Below are 25,684 nucleotides of genomic sequence, written 5' to 3'. Positions count from 1 at the left end.
GAGGGAGGGAGGAAGGGAAGGAGGGAGGAAAAGAGGGAGGGAGGGAAAGAGGAATGGAGGGAGGGAGGAAGGAAGGGAGGAAGGGAGAGAAAAAGGGATGGAGGGAGGAAGGAACACTCAGTGTTCCACTTAACAATGCATTCATTGGTTGCTTATTTTATGTACACTGACCAGGGATCAAACTAGCAATTTTGGCCTGTTGGGAAGACGCTCTAACCACTTAGGAACCCTGCAGGGTGAAAGTCTGCATATTTTAAGGCTTTCAGTAAAAATTACCCAAGGATCCTTCCCCAGCAGAGCATGGGGGTCAAGTATCTCCATTCTGGAATATGGAATTTCCCTCTCCAATATCGCCCTGCTCATCCCCAGGGGGCGGTACCAGACAGGTGGGTCCCACCCTCATGATGCTCTCTATTGGTTTGCAGTTCCCGGGATACACGGTCAGGACCTCGCTGGTCCACAGTGCCTAGTGCCAAGTAGCGGGTTTCATTGTCACCACCGTAGGATGGATCTTCTCCATGACTTGCATGGGACTGGCGGACTAGAGGGTTTGGTACATGGAGAACAGCTCCGCCCCCTCCCCGGGCCTGGCCTGCATAGCGATGTGGAAAGTCTGCACTTACCAGTCCAACTGCCTCCAGAGCAGAGCCATAGCGTGCCACCGCTACACCTCAGTGACACCTACCTGCTGCTCAATATCCGCATAGCTCAACACACTCTCTGCAGGCCCATGGCCACCAGCCTCTTGGCTCATGGTCATGGGCCTGCAGAGAGTGTGCGTGGCTCATCTTCAGAAGGTAAACACCTGCAATCTCTTCTTCGCTTCTGGAGTCCTGAGCATCATAGCTGGCGCATTTATCTTCATTGCTGTGATATGCAACTACCACTCTGTGGTTAATGAAGAGGGCATACACTACCCTTCAGACTGGACCAGCAGGAGATCAGCAGCACCTTCCCCATGGCGGTTCTGGATCCCATCCTGATGCTGCTGATGGGATCCAGAGGCTGTTTACCCTCTCTTACCAGCTTCCCCCCAACAGCCAAGTGTACCCTGAGGTCTCAGAAGTGTGAAATTCTTGGTTGCATAGTTTGCAAACCCACAATGAGCACTTTATGGGGGTGAAGTATTATCAGGATGCTCTAGCAAATAGTTCTAAGGACTCACGACCATAGCAAAGGCCATTTTGAGCAGAAAGTGGGCATTTGCTTTATGTCCAAATTGGGCTCTTTGGTTAATGAACTTTCATTAAAAAAATCCAAAAACACTATCGCCCACCTGTCTTATTATCCAATATAATAGAGGGATTATGCTAATTTACCCTCATACCTTTGCAAAAATGATGGCGCCCATAGCCAATAAGGAGTGTATATGCTAATTTACTGCCCCACCCTCAAAGATGGCAGTGCCCACAGCCAAAAATGGTGGAACCCTGTCCACTCTGCCCCGCCAGGGCAGCAGCCTCTAGCTCCAAGTGGGGAGGAGTGTTTGAGTCCAGGGCCTGGACTAGTTACCTGTGATAGCCCCTGAGAAGTTGTACTTCAGTGGAGCTCCCAGGAGGCCACTTGTTCCAGTCCCTGTGGATGCATCTACTGTGGGCTGACCCACTGAAGAGTCACAGAGGCAAGTGAGGAGGTACCAGTGCCCCAGAAAGAATCAGCAAACCGGACAGGATAAATGGTGATGTGATCTCCTGGAACCATCCTCAGCAGCCTAGGGTCTGTGCATCACAGATGCTCATGCCCTCTTATTTGACCAGTAACTGCAGATGGGAGAATCAGGTTAACATGTCATAGAGGACACCAGATGGTTCACATTCAGTTCCTTTTATTACTGACATTTATTCACAATCATTCAAGCAAAGGTAATCCCCACATATACCACCCAAGCTCAGAAAGAAGCCTGACCCAATATCTCAAGCAGGAGGCAACCAGTAAATTTTAGTATTGGAGACATGACCTGAAATGCCTTCAACTTGTGCTTCCTTCCAGCCACAGCCTGGACCCGTCACCCTCATCTCTTAGCCCAATGAGGCTACTGGCAGACCTGCAGAAAGGGCTAACCTGGGCAAGGTTAGGCAGCATCCATCATGGGCTGCCACCCTGCAGGAACTTAGATCACTGAATTATCCATAAACCACCTATCCCTTTTCATGATTTCTCCCTCAAAAATCCTGCATTCACCACGCATTCCCTTAGTGGGAGACTTTGGAAATCCTTGGCAGACAGGTGATTCCAGGCAGGTTTGGATTGAAAGGTTGCCATCATGAAATCACTAGTGCGGACCTTGACCCCTGACACCTCACCTCTGATGGGCTTTCCTCTCCTCACTGCTGTCCTCACTTGGTTCCATTGCATCATCTTCCCTCAGACACCACTAACAAGGATTCGCAAGCTACCATCACCTGGCCAAAAGCCCCCATTACTTAGATTGCTATCAAGGAGTCTCTTTAGTAGCATCTGTCCTAGTTCATATGTCCGACCTTTGTCTGGGGGGGGAGGTGTTTCATGACAACATGTAAGGCAACAGAGCAGTGAACAAGACACTGACTGTGTGGACCCTCTAGTGACTCAGGCTCTCTAGCACTGCTGATGGACAGCACATAGGAGGTCCCATCACTGTGGAAAGAAATGAGAAGGGGCTCACTGTGGTTTGCAGGGAAACCTCGCCACCCCTCATCTGAGGATCTGGTCCAGGCGGCCTTTAAGGAATGAGACACCATCCAAGCACAGCTCCTAGAGGCAGAACAGGCTGAGGAACTGAGAGGGGATAAGGCTAACACACTGCTCCTCCTGCTCCAAGGTGGTGTGAGAAGACGTAAAGACGTGGGAGAGGAGGAACTGACGCAGATTGCCCATCTGGCCCAGGTAAGGAGCGAACTTCTTCAGAGTAGACAGCTTCCAGCTACAATTTACCTCCAAATCCTGGACAGAGTTGAGCTGCACCATACCCAGGATGTTAATGTTTCCCTTCGACACAGCAAAACCTTCAGCTTCTTACAGCAAAGTTGTAGCAAAACTCTCCTTTCGCTGACTTTCTTAATAAGGTGGCTGAGGGACTCATCAAGGACACCTTTCTTGAGGCAAAGGTCTACTAACACCTCCATGGGGGCCAAGGGTGGATTTGGCTCAGCCCTTAAGCTATCCACTTTCCCCCTTTTCCTCATGGGCTGTGGGGCCTCAGGCTCCAGCAGTGAGCACACATCAGCTCTGGTTCCGGCCCACATGATCCAGAACTCCTGATGAGCTCCCTTCTGTAAATTCAGCATCTGCATTTTCCACCTCTTGTGGAGAAAATAGGAAATAGACTGGGGTGCATTAAGATAACAGGGAATGAGACCCTGACCATGAGTCTGGGAATCTGGGCACCTGGGCCAGACACCCGATGGGACTTTTACTCTATACTCCAGAAATCAGCTGCTATTTGCTCTACTGGGATCCCTCATTGTCCCCATTTCTAGTACCTTTAGGTGGCACCAGGAACGGTGGGCTCATGTCCCTTCAGTCACCCTCTGCATCTTCATCAGCCCTATATATGCGGAGCCTGTTCCCAGAATGACCCCAGCAGTGGCTCCAAGTCCTCCCTGAACTCTCCCTTTGGCCCTGTATGCTCCCATATCCCAGCGGTAACTGCTCAGATCCCCAGGGCTCTACCAGGCTACTGAATACCCCTCACCTCTGTCGAGTCTCCTGGGCAAGCAGGGCATTGAGCCCATGGAGCACAGCCTGCAAGATATCCTGGTAAGGCTCCTGATGGTTCATCAAGGCCCCCAGAGGTAGGCAGGGGAAGGGCCAAGCCTGCACCATGGCCTTCAGGACTTGGCTGTGCTTCCCTGCCAAGGCTGCTGTGAACCAAGGTGGGAAGAGCTTCATAGGCAGTCACTCCACAGCAGCGATGGCCGAGGCTTCATCCCTCAGCAGGCTCTGGCATGCCGGGTCCAGGAGTCTGCGTGGAGCCTGGCGGTTCATCCTGATGAAGCTGCTCTGAAAGAGATCCTGGGAGACGTTAGGGACGAAGGAATCATGTCAGGCTGAGCATGAGCAACCCCGTTCCCTCTCCCTTCAGAGGAACCAGCTGTGGGGCAAAGGCACTGCTCTGGCAACAACTGGAGCGTCCCAATTTACCCCAATCCCGTTTTCTGCTTAGGGGCCGCAAAGCCACTCAGCCCTGCCTCTCCTAGGCTGGTGGCAGGACAAGCACCTCACCAGTCACCAAGGAGAGGTGAGATGACCACTCCCACATATACCCAATGCCTACCTGTAATTCTGCTGTGCAATGAGTAATGGGAAACCAGAGAGATGGTCTCACCATTTTCAGGGAAAATCTTTCCAGGACTGAAAGCACCTGGAATAGGCAGCAGCCCCTGGTCCAGCACCACCTCTTGCTAAGCTCCAACAAATAAAACAGATGGGGAAGATTAAGGAACACCCATACAATGTGTACCTTGTGGCCTTTGATATATTTTAAATGAGAAAGAGTAAAAGCAGCACAAAAGATTTCTAAAGCATGGGGAAGCTAGAGGTGAGAAATATAACCATTAATTCCAAGATGTACATTTTATTGTGTGTCCCTTCTATTAATATTAGAATAACCACTTAGTCCATGACAACAGAGGGCTCTCAGGTCACAACTAAACCTCCTCTCAAAATGGACTGCAAGCCCTGATTGGTGTTGCTCAGTTGGTTGAGCATCCCCCCTTACACCCAAAGGTCGCTTGCAGGCTCCATTCCCAACACCCATTAGGGGGTGGGCTGGAGCCGCTGATGGATGTTTCTCACATCAATGTTTCTCTGTCTCTTTCTCCCTTCTTCTCTTTCTAAACATCACTTGGCTTTTATTAAAGAACTCCCTTAAGACCTACTGTCAGACACACAGCCTGGCCGCTAAAAAATCAAAAATGGATTTTGCCAATTTGGCCTACAATAGGTTCATTTGGAATTTTCTACTTGTAGAGAGCTGGGAAACTTGGCCTGTAATCCTCTATGAATGGCACACATCAAAACAGAAATCAAAATGTTTTGGATTAAGGCTAATCTGCATCTAGAGGAAAAGGCAAAGTCTGCTCATTTGTAAGGAAAGAAATGCCAGTTCTCTGTGGGACTTTGGCCTGCATGTCCTTGAGGACCACCTCAGGCTCCTGACTCACCAGAGTGGACATGGTGCAGGGAGCCCTCTGCTCATACCTGGGCAGTGACTCTCATGCTTTAGCCACTGGTCGCTTCTCAGCCTCCTCAGAAACTATTATACCCCATCTGGCCTCACCTTCTTTTGAGGTCCTAGCTAAAATGGGAACTTACAACTGAAAGCTGAACCTTAGTACTAAATCTCCAGGCAGTTAACCTGATTGGGTTTTGCACTCTGCACACCTCCAACTGAATCCTAGGTCCATTCATGAAAGGAAAAGGAAATGAAACCAACCTGTAAGTAGACTCGATGGGTTGTTGGTACCACATCTAAATTCACTAATGTTTGTCTTAACCCACCATTAGGCAGACAGGGTATCCTCTCAAGAGTAAAAGGAATACAATGCAACAGTACTGAGTACCAAATAGTCCCTGACACTTGATGTTACCTCAATTGCATATCTGTGCCCATTCAAAGCAGAACAGAGGGACAGTTGGTATTCCAGATTTTGAGGATCAAGTCTTCCCCAAAGGAGGTAGGGCCAAAAATCACATCTAGGGATTGATCAGGAGAAGGAATGGGCTGCAACTTTGTAATGGGACCAAGGGAATCACCCAAGAAAAGTGCACACTTGGGAAACTCAAAGGCTTTGACTGGATAAACTTGAGAACTTAAAAGGCTGGTGGTTAAGTACAAAATATGGTGAATCCCTTAACCCAAAGCTGGTGGGGAGTACAGGTAGAAGGTTCAATCACCTTCCCTCTGTGGAGGTAAAGGGCATTTCCTCCAGAAGAACCAGATGAGCTCAGCAAACTGGCTTGAGAAAATTAAATGTAAAAATGTGGGCTGTGCAGAGGCCAGAGGAGAGGTGTGGCAGGGGAACCTGGGAAATGACTTATCCAATTCTGAAAGCCAATGAGGGGTGAGAGTCCTGGGCTCTTTGGAATCTTGGAGGCACAGAGAAAAATACACGTGGGCCAAAAGACCTATGTATCCTTATCAAAGAGCTTCTCCCAGAAGGCATTCTATTTAGCTCAGGCCTCCTCTTTCACATCCCGACCTTCCATAGGCAGCAGATTAGGCCCAGGCAAGTTCCAGGGGCCTGGCCCTAAACATGACTGCCAAAGTCTGTATGGATAACTAATGTTTGCTCACCCCAGGGAACAAACCATGCAAATTGGCTTCCAAAAGCTCCTTCTGGCCCTAAAACTCTCACTCAGATTGTGAGGGAAGAGTGTCCTCTCTCAGGATTAAGCACAGTGCACACATACACCTCCCCCTTCAAAGATCTGAAGCTGTACTAGTATTTGGCATGTAAGGACCTGCCATATTATGGGATATCCCATGCTGCACTGAGTCACAAATTGTATCTTTTGAAATAGAGACAGAGAGAGGGGGAGAGGGAGAGGGAAAGGGAGAGGGAGAGGGAGAGGGAGAGAGGGAGAGAGGGAGAGAGGGAGAGAGGGAGAGAGGGAGGGAGGGAGGGAGGGAGGGAGGGAGGGAGGGAGGAGAGAGAGAGAGAGAGAGAGAGAGAGAGAGAGAGAGAGAGAGAGAGAGAGAGAGAGAGACGCACAACTTTTCTGGAAGCTCCTCTCTACCCACTCCAATGTGATGCCCAAACAACTCTCATATTTCAGGGAGAGGGACCATGTGACAGATTATCACAGTGGTGTTCACCAGAAAATTTCAGACTGGTTGATTAGATTTCTGGAATAGGTTCAAACTGTAATGAGTTCAGAAAATTAATCTAGACTTGTATCCTGGGCTTTCAGCATGAGTGGTGCCACCTGTGGGCTGTATTTCTCTTTAACACTGACATTACATGCACCAGGCAGATCTGGAAAATTGTAGGAGTCCAAGCTCAGGCAGCTTTTATGAGATCCCAGTGTCCAGGAGATACAAGGAGACCTGAGGGACCACTTAGAATGACCTACAAACAAAGTCTGAGCCGAACATGCCTTCTTCTTGAGCAAGAACCACTCCTCTTCCCACCCCCATGCAGAGCCTGCTTTCCCAGGGCATGAGCTGTGGCACTGGAGGCAGGAGCACATCTGCATCAAGGGCTGTCCTTTCTGTTCTGTATTGGACAGGCTCCACCGATGCCCAGCACCCACACATGAATCTGGGGATCTGGGGGATGTTTTTATCACATCCTGGTCACCTAACATCTGCCCTCATCATGGCCCTCACATAAGTACAGCCCACAGCAGCCTTTGAGCACATGATTCCTACTGGGATCCCAAGGCATATGCCCTTCTGACCTTTTTTTTTTTACTGGGAGGGTGGTCCTTAGAATGTGCTCCCAAGGCTGGGAGCCCTTTTTATGCATCCATGGAATGTCAGTCAACCTCTCATGATCCTGATGCTGGGCACACCCACTGATGACAGAAATCAGGAGTTCCCCCCAATTCATCTGAGCTGTTTTGGAGAACATGACAGGCTACAATGTGCAGAAAGAAAAACAATATCCAAGCTGCTTTCCTGGATCACAGAAGGACAGGCTTCATGCTGGACAGGAAAATCCGCTATGCCCTGTGTTGAGGGCTGGCAGGAGGCACTGGCACAGAGTGGACATGTTCTCAGGGATGTCCCGGGTCAGCGGATCCTCACCGGCCACAGCCAGACCCCTCTCTTCTCCTTCAATCCTTGATTTACTCACAAAGATTCACTGAGTGCCTAAGGTACATCCACTGCTACTCTGGGTCATCGGCAGGGACACCTCATGAGAATGTCATGGTCTCCTTCAGAGCATCTCTGAGGCATGGACCCTCACTCTATTGGGTAGACAAACGAAAAAAAAAAACAAGTGAGTTGAAAAATGGGTAAATCTCAGACTGGTGTTGGTTTGCACAGTAGAGCAGGGCACAAAGAATGATACCTCGAACTAATACAGTGCCAGCAATCTTAATAACCATCGGAAAAGTTACTTTTCAATGGCGATTATAAATTTTTGTCACAATATTAAAAACTCTGTTATAAATATACCATACATATAAGTAAATAAAGTAATAAAATCACTACTTAGTGTCTTGCGATTTTAAATGTTTGAGAATTAAAAACTGAAATGAGCCTTTGTAAAAGATTTTCAAGAGTAGTTTAAGGTGGCTTGTGGTTCTTCTGGTCATACAATTTTCCATATGTTGTATCACAAATCAGCGAGCTGGACAAGACGCCTAATGATCCAATTAGTTAGGAGTCATCTTACATGCAGTTTCAGAGCTGATTACCTCTGTTAAATTCTGATAAAACACATGGGGGTACTATTTCCTTTTTGTATCCATCTAGTTCTTTGTGTAAGACAGCTTGTAACCTTGAGTACATATAATGTCTAATCAAACACCTGTCATATCTATACAGGCAACTTCTAACTTTGAGTACATATCATATCCATATAGACACCTGTAACCTTGGATGAACAAAAACTTGGCAGAATATGATAATTAATATCTGTATCAGTGCATCAGCCCCTGTAGATGGCTAGCTTGCAAGGTCAGACAGTTAAGTTTATCTTTGATATTATTCAAGCTAAAAACAAAGTTATTTTTTTTATAGAATAAGAGACTATATTAAAAGAACAGAGTAGTTCAAACAGCAGTTTTAAACAGCAGTTTTCCAAAGGAGGGACCACCATGCTTCACATACAGAGTGAGAATCTTTGCCATGCACTGGTGAACTGTCACACTACTTTCTATGTTTGGATTACCTTCCAAGGTCCCATCCTTCCTGCTGCCAATGTGGGGACCTGTCTCTGGATGAGTTCCTTTAGTGTGAAGCTTTCTGCCCTCATGGCTTCCTCGGGAACCTCTCCATCCTTTTTTTTGGTCACAACCATGTTCCTCATTTACACTTCTCAGAGAGCTGGCATTGTAAACTTGAAGCTGGATTCTGAGTCACTATGGTGAGTAAAAGAAATGCCTCATGTTTGGCAGAATTTAAGAAATTACCGACGCATTTCACTTTCCTATTCCCATTTCTTATCTCTCAAGACATGAGACCTTGGCAGGGGCCTTAAATTAACATCATTTTCCATGTGCAGTAACTGAGGCTTGAACAAGTGAGTCATCTGCACTCATATCTCAGAGTGGTTCATGGGATAGTGACACAGAAAAAGGCCCCGGTTCCTGGTCTAAGGCTCCCATGGCCATCACCTGTGCCAGCCTGGTGGGGGTGTGCCTAGAGAAGTCACCAGAGAATGGGAACATGCCACTCTATGCGTGGCAGCGGTGGACAAGATCAGGGTCATGGGCAGAGAGCAGGAGTCTCCATTTAGGTGACAATCACCCACCACAATTCAGGTGCTCGGCCGGTCTGTACTCACCCTGGTGTATGGACCCAGACTGGTCTTCCAGGAGGATGGGGATAGGATGGTGGGATATTCACAGTGAGAACCAGGAACGATGTGCAAGCTCACAAATTGGGTGTCATCCTCAAGACCTGGGCAGCAGATGAGCTTGGAGGCCCCTCCCATATATTAGGGAGAGGGTATGAAAGGGGTGGGGAGGCCATCCCAGCACCGGGCTACAGGAGGCATAGCTCCAGGTCGTCTCCCCCTTGGCCTGGGCTCTGCTCTGCCCCTCCTCCTCACCCTCTGCACAGGTGGGTCATACTAAGGACGGCACCTTCTGGCAGCCCAGGGCTGACCCTGCTCTCTGCCCTAACCTACTCTGGAGTCATGGCCTTGACCTCTCCTCTCAGGGTCCTGGGCCCAATATGTCGTTTCATAGCCACTCTCAGTGTGGCTGAGACACAGGTAACACGAGGGGTTACGACTAGGTGACCTTAGTACCAGCAGCATCTGTGTGCAGCCTGATACTCCCAATGCATGAGGGCCTGGTCTATCCAGCTTCCTTCCCCAGATCCAAGGCCTCCCTGACCTCCTTGGGCTGTAGCCAGAGGACAAGATGTGCACTATTGGTACTTTGTTTCAAGAAGCATCCCTTACCCACAGTGGTGCAAGCTCAGGGGAAGAGAGACCAAAACCTACTTAACACCAAACACCAGTCAAGTAAGTCTGTGGACTCTCAAGCCAGCCCTGCTCGGAGCAGAGTTGCTGAACATGGCGTCCCTAACACACTACAGCTTCTTGTCTCTCACTCGCTCTCCATTACCTCATGAAAAGGCAATAGAATAAATGATTTCTTGGGGGAATGACCTGAGAATACAAGGGCTGCTCCTGTTTCTGCTCCCCAGGAGGGGCCTGAGGATGCAGATCCCACCTATTTCCCGATGATGAGAATGGGAGAGGTGCAGGGCTCCTCCAGGACCCAAGGCGGCTCCCATAACCAGCTCACCTGAGGATGTCTTCCTTTCACACTGGTTCAGCTCAGAATGGCCTCAGGCCCTCCAGAACTTGGTGGCCCTGGTGTCCTATGGTCTCAAGTCACCTGCGTCCACCCAGGTCTGAGAGTAAGAACCAAATGCTCCCCAAACAAGGAAAGAGAATGTCAATGCACGCATACAGGAATCTCTGGGCTCCTGTGAAAATCTTTGAAAACACTGAGGAGGAAACTGAAAACTGGAGACACGCCCTGGCTGGTTGGGCATCTTCCTGAGCATGGAAGGTCACAAGGTCAGGGCGTGTACAGGAGTCAGCACTATTTCTCTCCTCTCTCTCTTGCCCCCCAACTCCTCTCTCTCTTTCAAATCAATGAAAAGAAAAGATACCAAAATTACTTGAGAAGATGGCCGCTGGCAGGATAGAGGTGAGGGAGAGGATGTGAGTGAGGGGGGAAAGGAGAGTACGTGGATGTGTGTGGTGTGTCTGTGTGAGTGAGTGAGGGACAGTTAAATCTGGCAGGAGTAGCAGGAGCTGGCAGAACAGGTTCTCCTGGACAGGGAGCACCTACCCCCACTGGGGACACTCCCCGGGCTGCAGGTCTTAGGCACGGAGCCCATGCCATCTTGAAGGGGAGAGCGGCCTCTTCTAGGAACTTATCAACATCACCGCACAGACAGGCTTTGGACACTGCCCGCGACCCAGCAGCCACTCCAGCCAAAATCCTGCTACCCCAAGCGCAGGCCTGCAGACCCTAAGACCTCCTGCTCCAGAGGTGCAAGGCTCCTGCAGCAATAATTGTGACTGTCTCCCTCCCCAGCAGCAGACCCCAAGACACCACAATCACACTTTTTCGGATCGCAGTCCTCCTGAGCTCATCGCTGCACAGGCCTCTCTTGGTTGCAGCTGTGAGCCCCCACTGGGCAAGCCCTTATCCAAACAAGGGCACAGGGCCCTGGCTGTAGAAATTTTGAAACCCCTCTTCCTGGACACGTGCCCACAGACACCTCTGTCACATGGTTTCAGCGCAAGGGCCCTTCAGAGTGCATCAGTGTGCCTTACTGGCAAATGCACCACGGGGCCCCTGTGAGCCACCACTGGGCATGTGCGTATCCAACCATGAATGCATCAGCAAACACTGAGTATTCCCACCCCACAGCTGCAGAACTCTGGACACCACCATTGTGCCTTTCCAGTGTGCAGTCCTTTTGAGTCCCACCACTCCAACAAACGGCTCCTGGATACTTCTGTGAGCGCCAGCTGGGCACACGCTATTTCAACCATGGGCACAAGGCAGCAACAATTGGGACACACACCCTCCTGGCTGCTGACTTCACCACCGCAGTTGTGCCTTTACAGCAAGCAGGACTACGGAGCCCGCTGCCCCTATAAGCGGCTCCTGAGCCCTGGTTGAGTGTGCTCCTATCCAAACAAGGACGTACGGCACCAGGAGGAGAAATTTGGATTTTCCCCTTCCTGGCTGTCTACCTAAGACACTGCAGTTGTGTGGTTTTAGCACACAGAACCCTGAGGTAATCGCCCCAGCACACAACTCCCTGGTGCCTCTATGAGCTGCCATGAGGCACACTTGTACCCAACCATGGGCTCAAGGCCCCAGCAGCAGAAACTTGGACTTCCTCCTCCTCAGCTGCTGACCTCCAGTCACTGCATTGCACCAATCGAGCACGCAAGCCCCATGAGCCTGAGACCTCGGCCGGCAAACCCTGGGTGGTTCTTTGAGCTGCCACAAGGCACAACCATGGCCACTGGCATCCAGTGCCTGTGGTAGTGACACTACAGCACAAGGGCCCCTGGAGCCCACTGCCCCAGCAGATATCTCCTATACTTCTCTGTAAGCAGCCATTGGACATCCTTATCTAACAAAGGGCACACATTCCCCAAAGCAAAAACTGAGAATTCTCCCTCCATGGGCCCGGTGGAACACCATAATCACTCCAATCCAGCGTATGGGCCCTGCAAGCACACACCCCTTGCAGATAGCCCCGGCCCCTCTGTGTCTGACGCGGGGCATGTATCTCTCCAACCAATGGTGCATGGCTCCCTCAGTAGGATCCACAACATCCCGCTCTTGGCCAACTAAATCTGGACAGCCTGCTGCAGGATCCTGAACCCCTTCATGGTTCAGAGAGGGAAATCAATGTGACCAGAGTCCCACTGCCTCAACCACAGACTAAGAGACACCTGCCCACCCTACCCCCACTGTGATGGGCTCTGGGCCCCTTGTAGTGAGTTGAAGAATGATGCTAATCCAGCAAGTTAAGTGATGCTAATCCACACCGACCAAATTCACAGTCCTGAACCTCAGGCCCTGAGACTCCTTCCTTCCAGGCTGTGGACTCTGTAAACCAACAGTGAGCATATACCAGTGAGACCTCTGACAACCTGTTCCACAAGAGCGGGAACCACAATCACAGCCAACATAGTTTGCATAATGAAGATGGGGGTGAGTCATATTGCTGACCCCTGACGAGACTTCATCCATGAATAAGAAACTAATATCCAAGACACAACTACCTCAAGAGAACACAAATAGCTCAAGTAGGGAGCTCCACTAGATTAACAAGTCCAGGTGACATGAGAGATCACATCATAGGAACACCCCAAAACAATCTGGGAGCAAAGCAGTTGGATCTAGGGCACAGAAACAATTAAAATATTGCAACAAAATATGGGGAGACAAAAAAGTAATCTCCAAAGAAAAGAAAAACAGGAATCAACAGAAAAGGAGACACACGCAATGGAGGCAAGTAACATGTCAGATAAAGAATCCAGATTAATTGTTATAAGGATGCTCAAATGGCTGGATGCCAAATACACAATTGGTGAGAATTATAAGCAGCTGAATGAAAATGTGACCTACAGGAAAAGGAACCAAAATGAAATGAAGAATGACATATCTGCAAAAATGACCACATTGAAAAGCTTATATAGTAGACTAGAAGAGGCTGAGGACCACATCAGCAAATTAGAAGACAAGGTAGGAAAAAAAACACACAAACATAGTGGCAACTGGAAAGAAAACTTAAAAAGCAAGAGGACAGCCTAAGGGAGCTTTAGGACAATAGAAATAAAACAGCATTCACATTACAGGTGTACTAGAAGGAGAAGAAGCCATGCACAGAGTAGAAAACCTGTTTAAAGAAATAATGATAGAAAACTTACTTGATAACGGCCAGATAAAAACAAAACAAAACAAACAAAAAAACCCACAATATCTATGCAATTCCAAGAAGCACACCGAATGCCAAACACCATGAACCCAAAAACACCAGCATCAAGACACATCATAATTAAATTGGTAATCATCAACCACAAAGTATGAATCTTAAAGTGAGCCTCCGCTGGGCAAGCTATTATCCAAACAAGGGCACAGGGAGAGACAGAAAGTTACCTACAGGAGATATCCCATTATAATATCAACTTATTTCTCAACAGAAACACAACAGGCCAGAAAGGAATGGAATGAAATATACAAAGTGATGCAAAGCAAGGGACTGAATCCAAAAATTCTATACCCAGCAAGGCTATCATTCAAAATTGAAGGTGGAATCAGGAGATTCACAGACAAAAAATGGCTAAGAGAGTTTATTACCACCAAGTCAGCAGTGCAAGAAATGCTAAAGAGGTGCTGTAAAAAAAAAATAAACAGAAATCCAAGAAGAAACACAAACATTAAGAATAAAAATGATGGCAAAAATGTACTTATCAATAATAACATTAAATGTAAATGCATTGCCCTAACCAGTTTGGCTCAGTGGATGAGCGCTGGCCTGCGGACTGAAAGTTTGATTCCACTCCAGGGCATGTACCTTGGTTGTGGTGTGAAGGAGGCAGCTGATTGATGTTTCTCTCTCATCAATGTTTCTAACTCTCTGTCCTTCTCCCTTCCTCTCTGTAAAAAGAAAAAAATCAATAAAATATATTTAAAAAATAAATGTAAATGCATTAAATGCTCCAATCAAAAGACATAAGGTAGCTGAATGGATAAAAAAACATGAACCATATAGTTGCTGTCTGCAAGAGACCCACCTCAGAACAAAGGATTCACACATAATGATAGTGAAGGGATGGAAAAAAATTCCTGCAACAGAAATAGAGAAAAACTGGAGTTGTAATACTTATATCTGACAAAATAGACCTCAAAGAAAAGGCCATAACAAGAAATAAGGAATGATAGTTTATAATACTAAAGGGAGCAATGCAAAAAGAATTTATAACGCTGGTAAACATATATGAACCCAATACAGGAGCATCCAAATACATAAAACAATTTCTGGAAGATATCAAGGGAAAATTCGCTAGCAATACATTCATAGTAGGGGCCTTTAATACCCCGTGACACCACTGGATAAATCCTCTAAACAAAAAATCATCAAAGAAATAGCAATCCTAAGTAGTAATAAGTTATCTAAACTTGCATCATAAAAATTAGAAAGAGAGCAACAAGAAAAGCCCACAGTACCCAGAAGGAAGAATATAATAAAGATCAGAGCAGAAATAAACAACAGAGAGCCAAACAAACAAACAAACACAAACAATACAAAAGATCAATGAAACCAAGAGCTGGTTCTTTGAGAGGATTGAACAAGATTGATGAACCTTTGGCCAGGATCACCAAGAAGCAAAGAGAGAGGCCCCAAATAAACAAAATCAGAAATGAAAGAGGTGAAATAACAACTGACCCCACAGATATACAAAGGATTGTAAAAAAAAAAAAATCCTATGAACAACTCTATTCCAACAAACTGGACAACCTCGACGGAATTCACACATTCCTAGAAAAATACAAGTTTACAAAACTCATTTAGAAAGAATAAAAAAACATAAATAGGCCAATAAATACTGATGAAATTGAAACAGTAATCAAAAAGCTTCCAGCAAACAAAAGCCCTGGTCAGATGGCTTCACAATGGAGTTTTACCTAACATCAAAGAAGAACTAAATCCAATCCTCCTCAGACTATTCCAACCAGTGCAAGAGGAAGGCACACCTCCAAGCTCTTTCTATGAAGCCAGCATTACCCTAATAGCAAAACCAGATAAAGACACCACAAAGAAACAGAATTACAGGCCTATATCGCGGATAAACATAGATGCTAAAATCCACAACAAAATTCTGGCAAACCGGATCCAGCATGACATCAGAAAGATCATATACCATGAACAAGTGAGATTTATTTCACGGATGCAAGGCTGATACAATATCGACAAGTCAATAACCATGGTACATCACATAAACAAACTGAGAGATAAAAATCAAATAATCATATCAATTGATGCAGAAACAGACATCTGACAAAGCCCAACAACCTTTCCTGATAAAAACAATCAGCAAAGTGGGAATAGCAGGATCATAATAAAAGCCTTATATGACAAACCTACCATAACATCATACTCAATGGCAAAAAATTAAACCATTTCCCTTAAGAACAGAAATAAACCTGGGATGCCCGCTTTCACCACTCCTGTTCAACATGGTACTAGAAGTGCTAGCCACAGAGATCAGACAAGAAGAAGAAATAAATGGCACCCAAATTGGAAAAATAAATAAAATTGTCCTTATTTACAGATGACATGATACTGTACATAGAAAACCCTAAAAACTCCATAAAAATTAGACTTAATAAATAAATTTGGCAATTTAGCAGGATACAAAATCAATGCCATTTTTATGCACCATTAATAAACTTACAGAAAAGAGATTTACAAAACAATCCCACTTATCATCGCACCAAAAAAATTAGGATGCCTAGGAATAAACGTAACTAAGGAGGTAAAAGACCTCTACTCAGAAAATAAAAAAGACTCTGAGAAAAGTGATAGAGGAAGACATAAACAGATAGAAGAACATACTGTGTTCATGGATTGGTAGAAGCAGCATCATTAAAATGTCCATACTACCCAAAGCAATCTATAGATTCAATGCACTCCCCATTAAAATACGAACAACATATTTCACAGACCTAGAACAAACTCTCCAAAAACTCATCCGGAATAAAGAAAAGATCGCGAATAGCTGCAGCAATCCTGAGAAAGAAGAACAAAGTAGGAGGAATCTCAATACCATCTATCAAGCTGTATTACAAAGCCACTATTCTCAAAACTGCCTGGTACTGGCACAGGAACAGACATATAGTCCCATGGAATAGAATAAAGAACCCAGAAATAGACCTAAACCACTATGCTCAGTTAATATTTGACAAAGGAGCCAAGAGCATACAATGGAGTCAGCACAGTCACTTCAATAAGTGGTGCTGGGAAATTTGGTCAGATACATGCAAAAAAATGAAACTAGGCCACCAATTTACACCATATACAAAAATAAACTCAAAAATGAATAAAGGGCTTAAAGATAAGATAGGAAACCATGAAAATATGAGGAATCCACAGGCAGCAAAATCTCAGACATATGCCAAAGCAATATCTTCATCGATCCAGCTCCTAGGGCAATGGGAACTAAAGAGAAAAAAAATGGATCTACATCAAAATAAAAAGCTTCTGCTCAGCAAAAGAATCCATTACCAAAACAACAAGAAAGCCCACCACATGGGAGAAGATATTTGCGAATGTTATATCTAATAAGGTTATAATCTCCAATATCTATAGGGAACACATACAGTTTAACAAAAGGAAGATAAACAACCTAATCAAAAAATGGGCAATTGATCTAAATAGATAGTTTTTGAAAGAAGACATAAGAAGGCTAACAGACATATGAAAACATACTCAAAGTCATTAGTCATCTGAGAGATGCAAATAAAAATGACACTGTGGTACCATCTCACACCTGTCAGAATGATAAATATCAACAAAGGTCAGGTGCTGGCAAGGATGGGGAGAAAAAGAAACCCTTCTTCACTGCTGGTGGGAATGCAGACGGGTGCAGCCACTGCAGAGAACAGTATAGAGATTCCTCAAAAAATTAAAAATGGACCTTCCATTTGACCCAGTAATAAGCACTTGTGGAAATATATCCCAAGAAACTAGAAACACCAATCAGAAAGGATATATGCACCCCTATGTTCATAGCAGCACACTTCACCATAGCTAAGATTTGGAAACAGCCTAAGTGCCCATTAGCAGATGAGTGGATTAAAAAACTGTGGTGCATCTGCACACTGGAAGACTATGCTGCCATACAAAGGAAGGAACGCTTACCATTTGCAACAGCATGGATGGGGCTGAGGAGCCTTATGCTGAGCGAAGTCAGTCAGTCAGAGAAAGATAAATATCACATGATCTCACTCAGTTGTGGATTATAATAAACAACACACACTGATGAACAAAAATGGGTCCAGAGACAGAGAAGCATGATCAGCAGCTGAAACCTCAGAGGGAAGGAAGGTAGGGGAAGGTGGGGGTGAGGGGGAAAGATCAACCAAAGGACCTGTATGCCTGCATACAAGCCTAACCAATGGACACAGACACCCGGGGGTGAGGGGGAGGGCATGACTGAGGGGTGAGGGGATATGGGGCGATAAGAGCACATATGTAATACCTTAACCAGTAACAAAGATAAGAAACCCTCACACATATCATCAGGTGAGAACTTTCTCTCTCTCTCTCTCTCTCTCTCTCTCTCTCTCTCTCTCTCTCTCTCTCTCTCTCTCTCTCTCTCTCTCACACACACACACACACACACACACACACACGCACCCCAGGAGACAGGACCCTGTCCTCTCAGTGGGCATCACCTCTTATCCCCAAACCTGACCACCACTTTCTCACCGGCTGATCCAGAGGACGACGTTGGCCACAGGCCTTATGCTCTGTCAACAGCGACCTTTCCCAAGTGGACACTGCCCACCGTCCAGCAGCCACATTTCTGCCCCTTCTGTGTCCCCCACGCCCTGGAGCAGGGCTGGGCTGGCCTGAGAGCCCACAGACTTGAGGAGCCAGAGGAGCCGATCCCGGGGGTGGGGTGGGGTGGGGGGTGGGGGGCACCCTTTGTCAAGTGCAAAGTCGGCCAGCGGAGGTCCAACAATGAACGCCGGTGCCCGAGTTCCATAAATTGTTGCGTGTCAGTCTCCTCAGCGAGCGCCACGTGTGCGCAGCCCAGGGCCTGGCCTCACACGAAGAGCCAGGTTTTCCCTCAGGCCTTCCCTCCAACCCCCGGGGAGCTCATTTTCAGAGGAAAATGGCGGCGGGGAGGGGCTGCGGGGTACCATGACCAGCACAAGCTGCCCCAAGGAGGAAGAAGTTCACCCCGGAGAAAGCAAGAACCCAGAGTGTGAACTTCCCTTTCCACAGGCCGCGCTCCTCACCAGCTGGTCTGCACAGCACAGCGGCTGGAGGGAAAGCAGCGGTGGCCGCCTCAGGAGCTTCCTGGAGCTGCGGCCTGGGTCCTCAGGGGCGAACCCTCGCGAGATCCCGAGATCCCTACTGCTTGGGACCAACAATGTCTGGGAACCACCCCCGCATGCCTGATTGATGCTGTCACGGGGGAGGAGGAGATTCTAGCTAATAGACACCTGTTGAAGCCCTCTTATTTACCATGTTTCACTCAAATCAGGCAAAGGCAACAACCTTCCTGAAGCAGGTGTCCCTCTCTCTAATATTTTGGGCAGGAGGGGGCTGGGGGTGTCCAAAAGTTCTCTCTGAGACTTTCGCCTCTTAATAAACAGCTGAAAATCAATATCCCCCAAAGCAGCTTCAGGGTGGCAGAGTCTTGGTCCCTTTAATTTTTAATGATAGGCTACATGAGGGTTCAGGCAGGTATCTGTCAGGTAGATAAACAGTGTCGCATGTTTTCTTAATTTTCCTGACACGTGTGTTCTGTTCTTTCCTGACTACTTGCAAATCTCCCATTCTCACTGCTGAAAAATAATATTCCATAAGTCTTATTTTGATGTCTCTCAAAGGCCATCTCACTAAGGATTGAGTACACATTTTAATCTTTTTAAATCAGAAATGCTGGGTCTTTATTTGCATTTCCTAACATTTGAAAAAATAGATTCACTCATACACCCAAGGCGCTCCAAACAATAACCAAATGTGTTATATTGAAAGTTAGGTTAAAATAAAAACATAGCTACTCAAGTGCACTATATATATTTCAAGGGCTTAATCATCACACGTGTCTTATGGCCACCATACTGGACCGGGAGCCCCTGACCATCTGCTATGGTCTACTGAGCCACACTTGCCAGGCACACTCTGCTACTTCTAGTGGTAAGGGAAAATGCTGAAATCTCTATAACATATGGTGAGTTCCTAAAACCCAAGAAAGGGGATCAGATAACAAGGATCTGAAAATGCTTCACTCTTACACCAAACTCTCTCTCCCTCTCTCTCTCTCTCTCTCTCTCTCTCTCTCTCTCTCTCTCTCTCTCTCTCTCTCTCTCCCCATCTCTGACTTGCATCTTTTCATCTTATCCCTGCTTGACAGGGAACAGTGTTCGTAATGGGAATCAGAACTTCGGGAATTTGAGGAAAATTATAAAAATGGGCAGGTTCTGGGTGAAAAAGTGCATGGGCTAAACATCGCATGATCTTGGTGTTGGTTCCTCACCACACATAGAGACAGTGTCCCATTACATTGTGGTGAGATTCACCTGTGGGGCTAACTTATGTAAAGCACTTGCCAGCATGTCCTGTTCTGGACTTACCCACTGTTATTACCATTAATAGTGATTATTAGGTAAACAGCAGATAATTTTTAAAAAGTAGTTTTACAAAATATGGGTTAGCCTTGTCATCCCCCTGCCCTGTCCCACAAACTTTTTAGCCTTGTGGTACCATAACCACAGGGTGTTATTGTGTTCAGGTGTGATGACCGCTCTTTTACTGCTTTCAGCTGAAAAGGGGCGATGACCAAGGGGTTAACATCCCATTTCTTCTCTCAGAGAGGTTTGTAGGGAATTCTTCTGGTTTTCAGGACCATTTGAAGTTTAAAGGCATTTAGACGAGATGAGATAAAGCGAATTAACAGATTTAGAAGACATGGTCCTAGGGTTATAAGTAGCATTAACACTGGTCCTGTCAATGGAAGGAAACATTTCCCCACCACGACCACCCCCCCTGCTCTAAACCTCCAATGTAGCCCAGGTCTGGGATAACTCCTGTCTTATTTTTGAAGCTGGATCAGCTAGTTTCTTGGCCCCATCTCTTATAATACCAGATTGGTTAGCATAAAAACAGCACTCTTCCTCAAGGAACAGGCACAGCTTCCCTTTATCAGCTGTGAGAAGGTCTAGTCCTCTTGGATTCTGGAGAGTAACAGCTGCCAGTGAGTCAATATGATCCTGTACTGCAACAATCCTTTGGGCTATTTCTTCCAAGCTGTCAGAAAGGTCTTTGGGTAGGCTCTGATAGTAGGAGAGGGAAGTTGCCAGTCCCCCTATTCCAGTACTAGCCCCTGATGAAATGCTGAGTGTAATAAGGAGAGGGATTAGCTCGGGCGCTCTTTTGTATTGGATATGGTGTGTTCCGGGGATGGGCAAGGACTGAATATTGGGGGCTATATCTACATTGGGTGAGCGATAGATGAGAGTTCAAGTCCCTGTCCAGTTTGTGGGGAGACAGATATATGTGTTTTGTTCACAGAGGAAGAAGGCTCCCCGATTATGGAGACAAGCTGAAAGGTGTAGAGGAAAAAGGTGAGTTGCAGGGTATGGGGTTTCTGTCCTGATTCTGCACTCCAAACCGAGAGCATGGCTGCCATGGTGCTTCCTATAAGGGGTGACAGGAGAGAGGTTGAGACTCTTTTACAGTGAAAATGGGTAGGAATGCTAGTATTAGCTGATATCCAAGGAAAAAGTGAAAGGGACGGAAAAGAACAATTGAAGTCTCAGGCCTACACTGTTGGATAAGAAGTAAAACTGGTCATAGAAAATGACCATAGGCTTCCGGGGAGTCCTCATAGTTGATCCGTTGGGACCAATAGGTATTTGATAGCTCCAATTTGACTGTAGTGTTGCAAGCAGAGGATGGGAGATTACCCACTGATTTATTGCCCCGTGATCTTGTAAAGCGTAAAGGGGCTGGGGTGAGCGATAGGGCCTGTGACTTGGAGAGAGGATGAAGCTAACTAGCAAGAGACTGAGTTTAGGTCCGGAATAGAAGGGATGCTTGGTTTGCCTGTGCAGGAGGATAATCACCTACTAGGGTGTCAGCTCTTCCAGAAAATATATTCCCCTTTTCTTTTTTAGAGGCCAGAGTTATTTTGGACTGGTTCCAACACTTGATGGGTATAGGGACAGTGCCATATGGTGAAGAAGAGAGAGAAAGGCAGAGTCAGCAGTCCTTGGCTAAGGCTGGATTGGTCTGATTTAAGAGGGAGAGGGTAAAGTTAAGCTTTCGGTAGAGATAGTGAGGACTTAGGAGTCTCTCGAGGGGCCACTCTGAGAGTGGTTGAGATTAAGATAGTTCAGTAACAGTAAAATAATTAGCATTAGCCTCATCGTGATCCTTTGCTGTGTAGGGAGCAGTAATTTTATGGTTCTTCTGTGTCCCAGCAAGGGCAGAAGAGTTCTCAACCTGGAACTAGCCTTGGGTTCTGAAGCCACTCATAAAAAGACAAAATGAGAATTATTAGAAAGATAAAAACAATGAGCATCCAGAAATACCAGCATTTTACCTTTGAGAGAAGATAAGAGAGATTAGTGTAAAGAAGAATCTACAGGGTGCTCCTGAATTTCTTGGAGCAGGTTGATCAGCCAGGTCTGTTTTCTTGAGGGTGATCTGCAGGGGGTGTTTCTGGTCAGAGATTACCTTCCACACAGGCTGGGGGTCCCTCGGCTGGTGGGCTGCTTTCAGCCGGGAGTGGCGAATCCAGGTGTTCAGTCCTGCAACTTTGAGAGCTGTGGGGGTGGTGAGTATGACTGGATATGGTCCTTTCCAAAAGTGCTTAAGGGGCTCTTTTTTTCCAGTCTTGTACCCAAACCTGGTCTCCAGGTTTATAAGGATGTACAGCTGTTCCTGGAGAGATGGGTAGTTGGTTAGTAAGCTATCTGTGGATCTCAAAGATGGTTTTTCCAAGTCTTTGTAGTTGCTTCTGGATTTCTCAGTTTCCTATTTTCCCCAAATCTCCCTTTGGCAAATTAAGCAGAGGGGGAGTGGTCTGTCATATAGAATTTCAAATGGAGAGAAAGCTACCCTGGCCCTCAGGGCCTAGCATATCCCTAGGAGTACAGAGGCAGATATTTGTCCAGGGTAGGGTTGTCTCTTGGCATAGCTCAGCTATAGCCTGCTTGAGAGTCCGGTTCATGCGCTCTACTTTCCCTGAACTCTGAGGCCTATAAGCTTTATGTATGTCCCATCTAATTCCTTAAGCCTTAGCTACCTGTTACACTATCTCTGCTACAAAGTATGAGCCATTATCAGACCCAATGGTCAGAGGCCCTCCACACTACTGAATTATGTTGTTTAGCAATGCCTTCGTAACTTTTCTCACCTTTTCCTTGTGAGGGGGATATGCCTCAACCAGTCTGAAAAGGTGCAATCAAAGACTACTAGGTATTTTTTCCTCTGCTAGGCACTAGTTCTGTAAAGTCTACTTCGAAGTTTACAAAGGGAGTTTTCCCGCAGCGCTCAACTCCTATTGGTCCCACAGATCCCTGTTTGGAGTTGTTCTGCACACAGAGGAGACAATGCTGAGAAACTGAGGCACACAAGGAGGGAAGCTGGGCAATTAGGTAGTATCTGCCTTACAAAGTTTCTAGAGCAGTCTCCCCTAAATGAGTAAGTTCATGCTGCTGGAGGACTACGTTATGGGCTAACTCTTCTGGGACAGAGTCCCTATGATCTCAGAGTATCTGCCAACTTTCTTTTGTTCTTTTGCCCCTTCCTGCTGCGCTCGTTCCTTCTCCTGAGGAGTATACTTTGGAGGTTCAGGTAATTTGGGGGCCAACATGATCCATGCTGGTGCTGCTTGTTCTTTGGCAGCCTGCTTTGCTGTGGCATCAGCAGTCTGGTTTCCTTCTGACACTGAGTCTTTCACATTCTGGTGACCTTTGCAATGGATGATGGCTATTTCTTTGGGCTCCCAAACTGCTTCTAGCAATTCTAAAATCTCATTTTGATTTTTGATTCATTTTCCTCCCGCCATCAGGAGCCCCCTTTCCCCCTTACCCATGAATATGCCGGGTAATGAAGGCATAGTGTGAATCAGTGTAGCTGTTGGCACGCTTATCCTTACTTCAATATGTAGATGACCTCCTACTAGGCAATTGAGGTCTAAGGCTATGGCAAAGGCCCAAAATTCTGCCCTCTGTGCTGACCATCCTACAGGCCGGGCCTGTGCCCCGGTTGTTTCAAAGTAGTATACCACTTCATACCCACCTTGTCTTTTTCCTTCATCAAGAAGCTACTGCCATCTGTGAACAATACTAAGTCTGGATTCTGTGGGGGCTTATCTGTTAGATCTGGCCAGCCAGAGTAAACCTCCTTTAGGACTTCCAGGCAATCATGCTCAGGGCCCCCCTCAGCAATGGTTAGAAAGGTAGCAGGATTAAGAGTCCTTACTTCTTGTAGCTGTACCCTTGGAATTTCACATAATAACCCTTGGTATTGAGTAATCCCAGCATGAGTTAGCCAGTGCTGCCCCTTAGCTTCCATTAGGGCAGTGATGGCGAACCTATTACACGCGTGTCAGCACTGACACGTGTAGCCATTTCTTATGACACGCAGCCGCTGAGGCGGCCACATGCCGAGGATGAAACATTTGTGAAATAATGTTTTTTCCTCAAAGTGACACACTACCCGAGTTATGCTCAGGTTTGGGCCAAGTTTGACACACCAAGCTCAAAAGTTGCCCATCACTGATTTAGGCAATTATAAAACATGTACTAGATTATTATGCTAAGTAAAATAAACCAGTCAGAGAAAGACAAATATCACATGATTTCACTTATATGTGGAATCTAATGAACACAATAAACTGATGAACAAAACAGAACCAGAGGCATGGATGCTTGGAACAGACTGAGAGATTTCAGAGGGGAGAGGGCTGGGGAGGACTGGAAGACATTAACCAAGAACATATATGCATAGCCCATGGACAACAAAGTATAAAAGCACGGGTGGTGGGGGTGGGGGAGCAGGGGCTGGGTGGAGGTAGGTAGAATGGGACAGTGGGGTTATGGGGGGGGGGGGGGGCATCTGTTATAAGGTCAACAACAATAAAAAGAGAAGTTAGCCCTGGCTAATGTGACAGTTGGGCATTGTCTAGTGCACTTGAAGGTTGAGGGCTGGATCCCCAGTAAGGGCAGTACAGGAGGCAGCTGATGGATGTTTAGCTTTCATATACATCAGTGATGGTGAACCTATGACACGCGTAGCCATTTCTGATGACACACGGCCCCTGAGGTGGCCGCATGCCCAGGATGAAACATTTGCGAAATAATGTTTTTTCCTCAAAGTGACACACTACCTGAGTTATGCTCAGTTTTTTGGCAAAGTTTGACACACCAAGCTCAAAAGGTTGCCCATCACCGCATTAGGGTAATAACAGAAAAAGGTACTTTTACATTTAAGTTTTGTCCTAGGGTAAGTTTATCTGCTTCTTTCACTACTAATGCCATGGCTGCAAGGGATCTATGGCATGGGGGCCACCCGGAGGCAACTGGGACCATCTGCTTGGAGAGACAGGCTACTGGTCTTTGCCAAGGTCCAAACTCCTGTGTTAGAACTCCAAGGGCTACCCCGCTGTTCTCATGTACAAAGAGATTAAAGTCCCACATCACTTCTGGTAGCCCTAGTGGTGGGGCCTCAGTGAGTTTTGCCTTTATGGTGATGAAGGCTTTCTTCTGCTCGAGGCCCCATTCTATAGGTGCCTTCTCTTCCCCTTTTAAAGCTTCATAGAGAGGCTTGGCCAGGTCTGAAAACCCTGGGGTCCAGTTTTGACAGAACCCAGCTGCCCCAGGAATTCCCAAATCTGCCTCGGGTGTGAGGGACTGGGATGGCAAATACTGCCTGCTTTCTTTCAGTCCCTAGCCTTTGTTTCCCTTGGGTGATTCGGAAGCCTAGATACTTGACTTCCTTCTGACAAATCTGTGCTTTTTCTTGGACACTTTATAACCTGTTTCAGTTAACAGTCTCATGAGGGCTCATGCCCCATCCCAGCACTGAGCTTGTGTGGAGCTGACTAGTAGGAGGTCATCTACATATTGAAGTAGAACACACCCCAACTCCTGTCCTGGGAACTTAGACAGATCAGATGCAAGTGCTCCACTAAAGAGAGTAGGGTGTTTCTCAAATCCTTGTGGAAGTCTTTTCCAGGTGAACAGTTCCTTGGCCCTCATAATTGAGTTTTCACACTCAAAAGCA

The sequence above is a fragment of the Cnephaeus nilssonii genome (assembly GCF_951640355.1).
Source record: "Cnephaeus nilssonii genome assembly, chromosome: Y".
Taxonomy (NCBI): domain Eukaryota; kingdom Metazoa; phylum Chordata; class Mammalia; order Chiroptera; family Vespertilionidae; genus Cnephaeus; species Cnephaeus nilssonii.
This window is presented reverse-complemented; position numbering follows the sequence as displayed.